General features: G+C 60.3%; 1 long non-coding RNA gene across 1 annotated transcript; it reads right to left on the reverse strand.

Moving 5' to 3' along the window:
• Positions 1–1,003: 1,003 nt before the first annotated feature.
• On the reverse strand, positions 1,004–11,019 carry LOC135977365 (uncharacterized). The gene is made up of 3 exons (XR_010594819.1): positions 10,749–11,019; positions 2,468–2,555; positions 1,004–1,345 (listed from the first exon to the last, which is right to left on the reverse strand). It is a non-coding gene; the product is annotated as an uncharacterized LOC135977365 (long non-coding RNA).
• Positions 11,020–13,533: the final 2,514 nt, after the last annotated feature.

The raw sequence follows: 13,533 nt of genomic DNA on the forward strand, positions 1-13,533 counted from the left end.
TTTCTCCTCGGGGATTGAGCATGGGTCCGGAGGCACAGTCAGGTCGGGGGTCTCATGTCCTGTTTGACCAAGCCCTCAGCAAGCTCCCAGGTGCCTGGTGCAGTTCACAGGGGTCCCCCTCATCGGCCCAGGACGACCAGACAATAGCAGCACAGACCTTGTGGATAGGGGGCTCAGTTCTGTCCCAGCAGGGCCTTGCCCTTGCTTGCAGCCCACGTGCTGGAGCAGCTCCGTGGCCACGGGTCTGAGCATCTGTGATCACGCTGCGCCTGCCCCGGGTCTCTGTCTCGGCTGCCTGGGGGAGGAGTGACTTTAAATCAGCCCCTGGCCTGTGGAAGCCCTTGACGGCTATGTAACTCCATGCCCGGTCCCTGTGCCCACATGCCAGCTGCTTCCTGAGTCCCAGCGTCACACTGCGCCAGTGCTGCATGTGGGCTTCTCCTTGGTGTTGACCTCCATCCGTCACTCCCCAGTCACCAAACACGCCCCAGCTCCTGCTCAGCCCAGGACCAGCCACCGCTTTGGTTGTTTCAAAGCCCTAGCCAGGTGAGGAACATGGAGGGGTGGGAGTGGGGGGGTTTCACGACATGTATCACAGCCCCTCCCCCAATCTGACTGGCTGCGAGGAGAGATTGGATTGGACTGACCCCATGTCTGGAGGACTGGCTCCTGGGTTGGGATTGGCAAGAATGAGGAAGAACGAATGGCCTTGTCTGAGTCACCATCTTTGCTCCCAGCATGTCTTTGACTCACAACAGCTGCCTTTATTGACCCAAGAAAGTTGTTCCTCCTGTCAGCCCGGCCGGAGCTGATCCTGCCCTGGGAGCGTGAGCTGGAGTCTGTCCCACCAGGAGCATCAGCTGATTTCTGATGTGAGAATCCTGATTAACAAGTGATGATGCCAGAGGCAGAAAATCAGACTCCAGCTGGAGTCTATGATATTTGTTGTTAAGCGGCTCCTCTCCTTCCTGAACCAAGGGCACAACAGCTGAAATTCAAAGGCAACGCATTTACAACTGATTATCTTTTCACAAAAAATACAACTAACCTGTGGAACTCACTTCTGCAGGATAGTGAGGCACAGAGCTTAGTCATCGCCAAAGCTGTTTATAGAAGAATACCAAGTTAGCTAGGATCAAAGGGACAAAGGCTGTCGATACTGTTGCTGAGCAGGAGCGGATCCCCAGCAGGGCTAAGTTAGACCTTCTTCCTTGCTCCACAGATGGAAACATGTTTGGATTTGCCAGCTGAGCCCGTTGGGTTTGGAATGGAGAAGATCAACACAGAGTGCCACGGTGTCCCTTGTACAGACGCACTTCAGAGCCAAGTGAACTCAGGCGCTGGGCTGGTTGAAAAACGGGACATCGTTTTAACAAACGTGGTCCTGAGAATTTCGTCCCCCCTTTTTTTTTTTCAGTCGGAATTTGAGATTTCAACAACAAAAAAGGGTTGAAATGATGAGTTTTCAAAACTTCCGGCCATGCTGGGAAACACCCTCAGGAGCCCTCCACCTGGTCACCTCCAGCCTTGCCAGCAGGGGTTACTGGCAGGGTCTTGCTGATGGGGACTCTGGCTATAAATATCCCCATAGAGCAATGACTGGCGGTCGCCTCCTTTCCCCCACGCCCGCCCTCCCTCTTTCTCTTCCACTCTCACTTTCTTTTCTCCCTCCCCTTTCGCCCTGGCACACTCACTCGCTCTCCCACCGCACAGCACAGCAGAAGCTGCTGGTTCTTCCTCCACTCAGCTGCCAGTGCCTAGATGAAAGCCATTCCTTGTAAGCAGCCTCCTCTCGCCTCCATCCATTCCCCTTTGCTGGCTGGCTTCAGAGCCACACTCTACGGAGATCTCTAGGGGGCTCATTACTCATCTCATTACACTGCCTCGGCTCCATTCTCCCCCCCACCCCTCCGCTGCTTCTCTCCTTTTCCGTCTGCACACCCGTCGGGATCCCTCGCAGGCAGGCCTCCTGCTGGTGGGGTCGCACCGCGGGGCCAGGTGCTATTGATCATGCGCCCGCTGCCAGGCTCCCTGCCACCAGATCAACAGCACGAGGAAGCTCCCACGAGCTAAGGCACGAGGGGGACTGGATGGCTCTGGGCGCTAACAGCAGGGGCGGGAGCCTGGCCCCTGACGGCTGCCGCTTCCATCCCAGCAGAGGCTGGCAGTGGCAAGACGCTGGTTCTCGTCAATGCCCCCAGTGCCAGCTTGTGCTCTGGCTGACCCCTGATGGGCTGTGAGGCCAGAATCTGCAAGTGGCCAGCGCCCGCCGCCCGGGGCCGCTCTCCCAGAGCATATTGGTGCTGAGCTCTTCGGTAAATCTCAGCTCCCCGTGAAAGGCAGCCCCCTGTGCCTGCCCTAGAGCACAGGTTGCTTGGGCCAGGGGCCAGGCTACTGCCCCAAGGAAGCAGCTGGCATTCTTTACACAAGAGCAATGGCTTGGGGGTCACAGTCAGGGCAGTCTGACCTGTGGGAGCTGCTGGCTGCAGGGGCGGCAGGGTGGAGCAGTTTGCTATTGTGACCACTAGGGGCCGCTGTGTCGCTGAGCAGCAAAGCTGGGTAGAAAAAAAGGAGAAAAAAATCCTGAATTAAAAAATATATATATCTGTGTTTTCAAACCTTCCCCACGGCTGGAGCGGGGTGAAAATGGGGCTGGGGGAGGGGGCTGAGAAAATGTTGACATTTCTCCCCTTTAGTTTTCAGCAGTTGAAATGTCAATATTACAAAATTGGAGAGCTAGTGACCAGTCCCTCCTCCTGGGGGGCCCTGCCTGTGCCCATGGCAGAGTTGGGCTGGGGCAGCAGCACTGCCCCCTCCCCTTTGGATGGGATGTGTGAGGCAGAGAATTCCCCCAGTCAGCCCTGCCCCTACCAGCCAAGTGTGTAGCTGCGGGCAACTGGTTAACCTATCTCCCTCTCTCTCTCTCTCCCCTAGAACTGGAAGGGACCTTGAAAGGTCATTGACTCCAGCCCCCTGCCTTCACTAGCAGAACCAAGTACTGATTTTGTCCCAGATCCCTAAGTGGCCCCCTCAAGGATTGAACTCACAACCCTGGGTTTAGTAGGCCTATGCTCACACCACTGAGCTATCCCTCCCCCAACCATCCATCCATCCATCCATCCAGATGGGGCCCAGCTGTGCTCACTGGCTGCAGCAAATCATTGCCGTGCCATGGCTTGTCCCCAGGGTAACAGATCAGGAGCTGTCCGGGGGGGTTGGGATGTGACACCCTGAGGGGGGGGTCTCTCATTCTTAGGAGTGGGTTGAAGGCTCTGCAGGCTGGGGAGGGCCTGGACTTGCTCTTCCTCCTCCTCCCTCTAACTCCAGCAAGGGCACTCGGGGGGGGGGGGGGCAGAGTGCACCAGGGTCTGTGCGGTGGGATGCACATGGAAAGCCCAGTGAGCTGCATAGTGGAAAGAGATGACAGGAGATCAGGGATGTCTTGTGATTAAGGTGCTGGGCTGGGACCCGGGAGATCTGGATTCATTTCCTGGTTTGGCCACAGACTCCCTGGGTGACTGTGGGCAAGTCACTGCCCCGCTCTGTGCCACAGTCCCTCCCCCACCCCCTGTGGTAAAATGGGGTCTGGAACCCTTTGTTTGCCCACTTAGACAGTGAGCACCAGGTTTGTATAATTTTTGGTGGTGCCCGTGGGCAGGTCCAAGCCCGCCCACACCTGCCTGAAGCTCTGGGAGGGAGTTTGGGTGCAGGAGGGGGTTGAGCCTCTGGGCTGGGGCTGGAGCAGGGGGCTGGGGGGTGGGCAGGCTCTGCGAGGGAGTTTGGGTGCGGGATGTGGGCTCTGGGCCAGGGCAGGGGGTTGGAGTGTGGGAGGGGTACAGGGGGCAGGCTCTGGGAAGGAGTTTGGGTCTGGGATGTGGGCTCTGGGCCAGGGCAGGGGGTTGGGGTGTGGGAGGAGGTGGGGGGGGTGGGCTCTGGGAAGGATTTTGGGTGCAGGATGTGGGCTCTGGGCCAGGGCAGGGGGTTGGGGTGTGGGAGGGGGTATGGGGTGCGGGCTCTGGGAAGGAGTTTGGGGGCGGGATGTGGGCTCTGGGCCAGGACAGGGGGTTGGGGTGTGGGACGGGATTCGGAGGGCGGGCTCTGGGCCAGGGCAGGGGGTTGGGGTGTGGGAGAGGGTTCGGGGGGCGGGCTCTGGGAAGGAGTTTGGGTGAGGGGGGCGGGCTCTGGGCCAGGGCAGGGGGTTGGGGTGTGGGAGAGGGTTCGGGGGGCGGGCTCTCGGAAGGAGTTTGGGTGTGGGATGTGGGCTCTGGGCCAGAGCAGGGGGTTGGGGTGTGGGAGAGGGTGCGGGGAGTGGGCTCTGGGAAGGAGTTTGGGTGCAGGATGTGGGCTCTGGGCCAGGGCAGGGGGTTGGGGTGTGGGAGGGGGTATGGGGAGTGGGCTCTGGGAAGGAGTTTGGGTGTGGGATGTGGGCTCTGGGCCAGGGCAGGGGGTTGGGGTGTGGGAGAGGGTTCGGGGGGCGGGCTCTGGGAAGGAGTTTGGGTGCAGGATGTGGGCTCTGGGCCAGGGCAGGAGGTTGGGGTGTGGGAGAGGGTGCGGGGAATGGGCTCTGGGAAGGAGTTTGCGTGCAGGGGGCGAGCTCTGGGCCAGGGCAGGAGGTTGGGGTGTGGGAGGGGGTACGGGGAGTGGGCTCTGGAAGGAATTTGGGTGCAGGGGGCGAGCTCAGGGCCAGGGCAGGAGATTGGGGTGTGGGAGGGGGTTTGGGGTGCGGGCTCTGGGAAGGAGTTTGGGGGCAGGGTGTGGGCTGAGACAGGAGGTTGGGGTGCAGTGCTTTCCTCGGGCGGCTCCCAAAAGCAGCCCACCCCCCCTCTGGCAGCAGCTCCTAGGCGGGGGGTCCGTAGGGGTCTCCATGCGCCGCTGCCCACAGGCACTGCCATCGCCCACAGTTGGCAGAGTCGGCGCTCAGGGCGGGGGCAGCACATGGAGACACCCTCCTCCCCAGGGGCTGGAGGGACGTGCCAGCTGCTTCAGGAAGTAGAGTGGGTGTGCAGGAAGATGTCTTAGCCCTGCTGGTGGTGGGCCCTTTTAAATCGCCTGGGGGCAGGAGGCTGGAGGGGACGCTCTGGGGGAGGCATGTGGGGGTGGTAGGCTGGGCCATGAGAGAGACCCAGTCCTGAACTTTGGTGTAGCCGGGCCCCTGTGATCTCGTATTGGTGGAGCACGGGCACCACGGGCCCACACAACAAACCGCCCCGCCTGTGAGGTGTTTGGGGCAGGGGCTGTCATGACTCCTAGAAGATTAGCATTGGAAGGGACCTCAGGAGGTCTGTGCAGCACCCAGCAGAATGCAGCCCTGATCTAGGCGGGCAAGGTGCCCCTCAGGTGGTGCTGCCGCTGGCAGGATGGCTGATGGGGCCATAGGGAGAATGGGTGGAAAGAGCCAGAGCAGGGCACCTCATCCAAGCCCAGCACAGGACTTGCCCCCGCGGGCAGGGCTGGGCGCTAGCCCTCCGTGCTGGGTGCGTGCGGGCAGTGAGCATGTCCATTGGCTCTGTGTGCATCTCAGTGCACAAAAGCTACACAAACGGGCTCGTGTGTGTGCAGGGAGGGGCCTGCAGGAAGGTGGGTGCATCCAGGCCAGTGTGGTGCATACCTGTGTGAGTGCCTGGGCGGGCTGGGTGTGGAAGGAAGGGGACAGAGGATCAGAGCTGGCCCTTTAAGTGGTGGTGCAGGGCCAGGAGGCTGCTGGTTGCACTGGGTTTGGCAGCCTCCCAGCCACACGTTCAGCGTGTTCAGCTCGCACTGAGCAGGCGCCAACAGCTGCCAGCCTGACAGCGTGGGTGGGAGCCCCGCGCACCCTCCCCTCGACCTCCAGCACTCACAGCCACAGTTAAGGTGCACCCAGAGCTGGCTTAAGGTGGAATGTTTCGGCTTGTTACCCGTGGTCTCCCCGGTCGCACTGTCCCCCTGTGTAAAGGGCTCCCCAGAACTCAGGCAGGAAGCACTGAACTACGCACAGGCCTGTGGGTAGCTCCTGGCTCGCCGGGCCGAAGGTGCCCATCACCACGGTGTCTGGGTGCCCGTCTGCACTCACAGGCCATGGCTGCCTGGCAGCAAACCCCTTCCTAGGGGTGGCTTCTCAAGCTGAGTGGGAGGCAGAACTCACCACCACCCAGGCAGGCGGACTTTAAACACCGGCCTGCCAGCCTCCCTGCTGGCGGATGGGCCGGGGCAGACCAGGCTGCATTTGGTCAGAGGGTGCCGGGGTGCGGGAGGGAGCGAGCCTCTTCCCAGCCGGTCAAGGAGTCAGGGAGTCCCTGGGGTTTCTTAGCTGCTGGTCCCGTGGGGGCTCGGGCCTGGGAGGAGTGCTGGCCTGTTAGCCACGACAATTCTCCGGGTCGCTGCGTGTGAAAGGATAGATCCACCCCTGTGTTGGTGCAGGGACGGAGGGGAGGCAGCTCCTGCCCCCCTTATTCAGTGGCTATGGGGGCTGGGCTGACAAGAGTTGTGCCCCCGCTTCACTCTTGTGGGGCTTTGCAGGGGCACAGGATTGTTGAGGAGCAAGTCCACCCTGGGCCAGCTACACCCAGCCCACCCTGGGACACCCCCTGCCCCGGGGCTGCACGGAAGCCCCTGACCCGGCAGATTCCAGAGCTGGCACTGAGGGGTCACAGGGCTGTCCCAGGCCTCTAGTGTCTGGATGTTGGAAATGCTCAGGGTGGAGCCCTGTGTCCTGGCCCGTTCCCCTCCCACAGCAGAACAAGCCCCGACATCCATGCTGGCTGCTGCCCAAACTTGCTCCATTTCCTACACAGTGGGTTAAAATCCTGCGCTCGGAAACCCCACTGAACCTCACCTCCCAGAGCTTCACCCACCTGCTCCCTGCCCCTGCCTGGAAGGATGGTGAACTCGCTTCCTCCCACTAGGTGCCTGCGGGGGAGTCCTGCAGAATCCGACTATAAACAAGCCCTCCCCAGAACCATCAGCTGGAAACAGAGGTGGTTTCCAACCTGAGTTAAAGGGAACTTCAGGTGCTGCCCCTGCCCTGCAGCCCCCTCTGCCCTTTGCCAGTCATTTCTCTGGCGTCCACCCACACCCGCGAAAGGGACTGGCGGGCTAGGGCAAACCATGAACTGGTCAAATGCACAGAGCAGACCAACCCAAAATGGAGAAGTCTGTGTTTTCCCCTTTAATGTCACTTACAATGACCTCAGGAGCTCCCTGCAACAATGATAGTTACTAGAGTCAGCGCGAAGGGGGGTTTTCTTTTAAAGTCCTTTGAAATCGTTTCAGACTGTGACCAAGGTAAACTTGGGACATTGTAAAGGGCCCAGTTCTGAGCATGCTGGCCCCGATCCAGCCAAAGATCTTAAGCACACACTTAACTGTAAGTACATGAATTATCCCAAGGACTTCAAAGGGATGACTCCCATGCTTAAAGTTAAGCGTGAGCCCACGTGCTTTTGCTGGATTGGGGCCAGCGTGCTCAGTGCGCTGCGGGGTTGGGTCCAGAGGGCACAAACTGTAAAATGGGGATGACAATTGTTCCTTTCTCCTCCTGTGTCTGTCCTGTCTCTCCAGACCGTGAGCCCGTCTTCTGGGCAGGGCCTGGCTCTCGGTGTGTCTGTGCAGCTCCTGGCACGACAGGACCCTAGTCTCAGTTCATTAGCAATAATGACACTTTCCCCCACAAAGGACACCACTAAACTTCGGTGAAAATCTTTGCCAAACAGGTCAGCATGTTGTAATTGTTTGGACGTTGAGCATCGTCTGGGGCTTCTTTGCTGTTTGTTTTGTGGGCCTGGTAAATGTATTACAGGAGTGCAGTGGGGTGTGGGCACTGAGGTATACACCGGCCACTGCCGCTGGCACCTACCCCAGAACGTAACAGGAGAGCGGGTGGAAGAACCGAGCACTGCTCTGGAGCCAGCACTGCTGCACTGCAGATTTGCACCCCAGTCCCCAGAACACGGTCCTGGGCCATGGAGCAGGACGGGAATCAGTTCCAGGCGCTGCCTTTGTTCAGGGCACTCCCTCACTCCCCAGCTTCCCCCTCTGCCTTCACCCCTCAAGGCACACCAGGGCCAGATCTTTTCCCCCCAGCCTCAGGGCTGCCAGAGAGAGAAGCAGAGTGCCCCCACCCCTGGTCCCCGGGAGGGGAGAGCACGCCCCCCGCCCCCTTCCCCCCCCCCCCCGCCAGCCTCTGTGCACTTAGCAGAGGGTGGGGAGCTGAGTATTTCCTGACCTGGCCTAGAGGGCAACTGGTTCCCTGGAGGCAAAAGGCTCCATATCCCCTCCCCTGACCTGGGGCAGGATTGGACCCAGCGTCCTCAGCAGGGCCGCCCCGGGTGGGGGGGGGCAAGTGGGGCAATTTGCCCCAGGCCCCACAGGGGGCCCCACGAGAGTTTTTGGCGGGTCTTCGGCGGCAGGTCCTTCAGTGCCGCCAAACACACCCGGAGCGAGTGAAGCACCCGCTGCCGAAAACCCAGAGGGCTTCTTCCGCTGCAGGTCTTCGGCGGCGGGTCCTTCACTCGCTCCGGGATCCGCCGCCGAAGTGCCCCGAAGACCCAGAGTGGAAGGACCCGCCGCCGAAGACCCCAGGCCCCTTGAATCCTCTGGGCGGCCCTGGTCCTCAGGTGCAGGACTCTATCCTGCTGTAAGCTCTGTGTGTTTGCACAGCACGGGCCTGATCCAGCGCAAGGCCTCTGGGCACTGGTGTGAAGGGCCCGCAGGCAGGGCCGGCTCCAGGCTCCGGAGGGGGCGGCACGTCCAGCTATTTGGCGGCAATTCGGCGGACGGTCCCTCACTCCCGCTCGGAGCGAAGGATCTCCCGCCGAGTTGCCGCCGCAGATCGCGATCGCGGCTTCTTTTTTTTTTTTTCACGCCGCTTGGGGCGGCCAAAACCCTGGAGCCGGCCCTGCCCGCAGGGCCCCCGCAAGGCGCAGGTTCCTCTAGAGCTGTCAGGTGCACTGGCAGCCCCAGGGGCACTTCCCACCCCCACCGCTGCTAGCAACGTTAGGGAAACTTCTGCGTACCCAGGGATTGGCAGAGCTGTGCCCTTGGCAGCACCCGGCCACAGTTCATGTCTGCTCACCAATGCACAGCACCTCCCATTCTGCAGCTGAGGAGTTCTTTGTACGCCACCTGCAGGCCCCGGGGGGAAATGCTGGTGAGATGCCAGCCCTATAAACACCCCCCCCCATTTGTTGACAAGATTGCTGCTGAGTCAGCGCATCAGCTGCAAAACGCAAACAAAGCACCCTGTGGGTGGGCAGCAGGGAGATCCCGCATGCAGCTAGAGGGGCCTGGGGTCCCCGTGCAGCCTGAGCTCTCTCTTTGGACATGACCCCTGGGAGGGGGCTAGCAAGGCCCAGGCCTTCCCTGCTCTGTGTAGGTGGGGAGAGCGGGGCCTGGAGGGAAGAGCTCACAGCTAGATGGCTGAGGAAGGCAGAGAAGCCAGCATGTTTTCATACGGCTTGTCAGCTCCAGAGCTCAGCTATACCCGCACTGATGGATGTGGCCTAGTGGTCAGAGTAGCGCCTGGGCGTCAGGATTCCTGGATTCTGTTTCCAGCTCTGGGAGAGGAAGTTGGTCGAGTGGTTAAAGCAAAAGTCGAGAAGCCAGGACTCCTGGCTCTGTCAATAACTTGCTGCCAACTCTGAATCTGCTCTAATTCCGGCTCCCTGGCGGGTTGGAGGGAGCAGGGCTGAATGGGGCACATGCCTCTGAGCTACAAGGAAAGGTTGAAGGACTTGGGCGTGTTTCGTCTAGGGAGGAGGGGGCTGAGGGAGACATGATCACAGCCTTCAAGTAAAGAGGCAGCGACGGCCTGCCAGGCCCTCAGATAGGGTTACCATATTTCCACAAACAAAAAAGAGGACACTGGGGGGGGGGGAAGCCCCGCCCTAGCCCCGCCCCATCCACTCCCTCCCACTTCCCACCCCCTGACTGCTCCCCTCAGAACCCCAACCCCCCCTGCTTCTTGTCCCCTGACTGTCCCCTGCTGAGAACCCCCTACCCTAACTGCCCCCCCCCCCCCCAGGACCCTACCTGTCCCCTGACTGCCCTGACCCTTATCCACTCGCATGGGTGGCAGGGTTGTAGAAATTTTGGTGGTGCCCAGAACCCCCCACCCCACCTGCCTAAGGCTCTGGGAGGAGGTCTGGGGTGCAGGTCCTCGGCTGGGGATTAGGGTGCAGGAGGGGTGCAGGTTCTGGGATAGAGTTTGGGTGCTGGGTGCAGGCTCCGGGCTGGGGCAGGGGGTGGGTGTGCAGGAGGGGGTGAGGGGTGCAGGCTCTGGGATGGAGTTTGGGGGTGAGAGGCGGTGCAAAGGGAGGGGGTGCAGGCTTTAGGAGGAAGTTTGAGGGCAGGAGGGGGTGTGTGGGAAGAGGGAGGGGGATTGGGAGGGAGTTTGGGGATAGGAGGGGATGCAGGGGTGAGGGCTGTGGGTCTGGGGATGAGGGGTTCATGATGCAGGAGGGGGCTCAGGGATGGAGCAGAGGATTAGGGTGTGTGGGGATGAAGGCTGGGGGGTTTGGGGTGTTGGAGAGGCTCAGGGCTAGGGTGGAAGGGCAGGGTAAGGGCAGCCTGTCTTCCCATTAGTGGATGGGGGCACTAGGACCTGGGGGCAGCAGACAGCAGTTGTCTGCGTGTACTGCCAGAGCCAGCACAGGCAGACAGGAATGGGGGACCCACCGAGGGGGGGATGCACGGAGGGGGGGTGGCAGGTGGAGGCTGGGGACCCATCCAACACTCCCCCACTCCCTGACTGCCCCCCCCCCCACTCCTCTTACCATTCTGGCTCCATGTGGGTCGGTTTGTGTGTTACACAGGACTACAGAGAGAGGGAGGGGGGAGCAGGGGAGGGCTCTGGCTGCTGGAGGCCAATGGGAGTGGGTCAATCGGCCTAGCCGCCCAATCAGCAGCCACACTCTGCATGGAAGGGAGGGAGGGAGGTGAGGGAGAAAAAAACCCCGGACATTTTAACCTTGTTACCAATTCCTCCCGGACGGCTATTTAGAGACGCAAAAGCCGGACATGTCCGGGGAAATACGGACGGATGGTAACCCTACCTCAGAGGAGGTCGAGAAATCAGCGAATAAGAAACATTTAGTGACTCTCAGGGCAGTTCAGCTCTGGAACGGGCTTCGCAGGGTGGTGGTGGAGTCCCCATCCCTGGAGGTTTTTAAGTTGGACAAACCCCTGCCAGGGCTGGTCCTGCCTCGGTGCAGGGGCTGGACTAGGGGCCTCTCGAGGTCCCCATCTCTATGGGTCTATGCCCTGGGGCCCTGCACAGAGCTTCAGCACCATTAGAGGGCTAGGGGAGTTTGGAGGGTGTCTCAAGAGCCTGGGTGGTCTAGTTACCGTGAGGCTGGAAGCCAGAGAAAAACAGGGATCCAATGCAGTGATTAGTACACATTGTTCCAGCCCCCTGCTCTGAGCTGGGCCTAGCAGTTACTGTCGCCCCTCTGCTGGGCAAGAGCAGGTGCCAGGGCCTTGCAGGTCAGTTTCCCGTGGGAGGAAAATTTAGGGTGTCACGATTTAAGCTGCATTGGGGGTGCTGTGCTGGCATGTGTCAATGGCTACAATCAACCAGCTCTTTAATCTACAGACACTTAGCGAGGTGGTGTGTGGTTCTGCTAATCAGATGCCAGGGGCTCCAGGTGCCCGCCGTTTCCCCTTCCAGTTTTTACCAAGATCCAACAGGGTTGTGCCCACTGAGACCCAGAACACCCCCTGAAGCCTTGGAATTGCTCAGATGTGGCATTCAAAAGTTATTGCATGACAGGCAGGCAGAGAAACACCATCATGCTGAGTGAAGGTCTCAGCAAGCAGCTCACCAAGAACTTGTGTGTTTACACCAACCCCTGAACAGAGGCAATCCATCTCCTGCCGAAATCTCAGCCCAGAGCCCCATGCTCGGTGCCCAGCGGACAGGTCCGAACCAAGGAGTGACTGAGGCAAAGAGCAAACTATTTCAGCTCCCCCACTCCAGGGACTATCCTGAGCGTGGTAGTGATGCCCCCAGTGATGAAGAATGGTTCCACCGACCTAGCCAGCAGTGCCTGGGGAGGTGGCGTCCCTGCAGCATGGCGGTAGCCTGCTGAGGTTACGCTGGCAGATCTGTGGCACCAGAGCTGTGCTGCTAGCATCCCGCTGTGTAGACGTGGCCTCAGGAAAAGAGCTTCTGAGACAGAGCCTAAAGATACTCAGGGGCCTGTACTCCAGATTTAGACACCGCTGTGATTCCCCAAACCCCACCTAATCCTGTGGTGCCTAATTCACTCAGCACCTACATTTTTGCTGTCCGATTTCCATAGGTGCCTGTTTGCCTTGGGCCTCTCTCACACCTACGTCCCAGCGTGTGGGGAACCAGGGGACGGGAGGTGTGGCAGTGCCTGTCTTGCCTGCAGGGGATCTGGCAGGGGAGCTCTGAGCACGTGTACCTCCACACAAGATGGCACCTCCTCCTCCCTGCCAACCCATGGCTGTGTTGTGTGGAGTTGGGTCAGTGCCTAAACTGTTCTCCCGGGAAACGACTTGGGTACCTGAGCCTGTGATGCTGGGAGAGGGTCCCCGGCTGCAGATCGCCAGCTGCCTCCCTGTGTTCTCCCGGACTTACAGGAGCGCCGGCAGCCTTTTTGGCGCCCTAGGTGGCGGAAGGTCCCGCCCCCAAAATGGCTCCCCTGACAGAGGCAGCGGAAGGTCCCGCCCCCGAAATACTGCCGATGACCGTGGCGACCAGATGTTCGGCCACCGCAGTCGCCGCCCCCCAAATGTCAGCACCCTAGGGGACTGCCTAGGTCGCCTAATGGGTTGCGCCAGCCCTGCAGACTTATGCGCCGAACTGTCAGAGGGGGCGGGACCAGTACTGGGTTTACAATGGGGCCGCGGCACTAGGCTCACACTCAAAAGGGGCCCTGGTGCCCAGACCGTGCTCTGCCACGAGGCCTTGAGCCACTCGGCCTCTTCCCCCCGAGGCTCCACTCGCTCCACTCTCCCCCCGTTCGCTCCTCTCTGCACCTTCTCCCCCATGTGAGTCGTGGGCAGGGCCTCAGGGGGAAGAGGCTGAGTGGGGGCGGGGCCCCAGGGTAGCGGGTGGGGCACATAAAAGATTAATCTGGCCCTGGGTGGGATTTAGGCCTCACCCATTTTGTCAGCATCTCCCATTGGGTAGTTTAGCCGGCTCCCTGCCTAGCATGCGGGCTCTGTAGATCCCACTGCAAGGTGCCTCTCTCCCCGCATGGATAGTGCAGGGAGCTTAGGGGCTCAGCGCAGGGACTGTGGAGTCCTGCAAAACATGCATCACGTTTCTGACGGACAAATCACCGTGTGACTCTGTCATAGACACCAAATGGGACTAGAGAACGGGATGATCAACTCGTTAAACATCTATCAATAATGAGTAGAAGGAAGAACTGTTATCATGGGGGATTTTGATCGGGAGAACACATGGTAGAGGTCTTATGCTCAGGGCCGGTGCAACCTATTAGGCGACCTAGGTGGTCGCCTAGGGCACTAGCATTTGGGGAGCGGCATTTTCTTCGGCGGCGACCGCAGCGGCCGGATCTTCCGCCG

The sequence above is a fragment of the Chrysemys picta genome, chromosome 24, assembly GCF_011386835.1.
Source record: "Chrysemys picta bellii isolate R12L10 chromosome 24, ASM1138683v2, whole genome shotgun sequence".
Classification (NCBI taxonomy): Eukaryota; Metazoa; Chordata; order Testudines; family Emydidae; genus Chrysemys; species Chrysemys picta.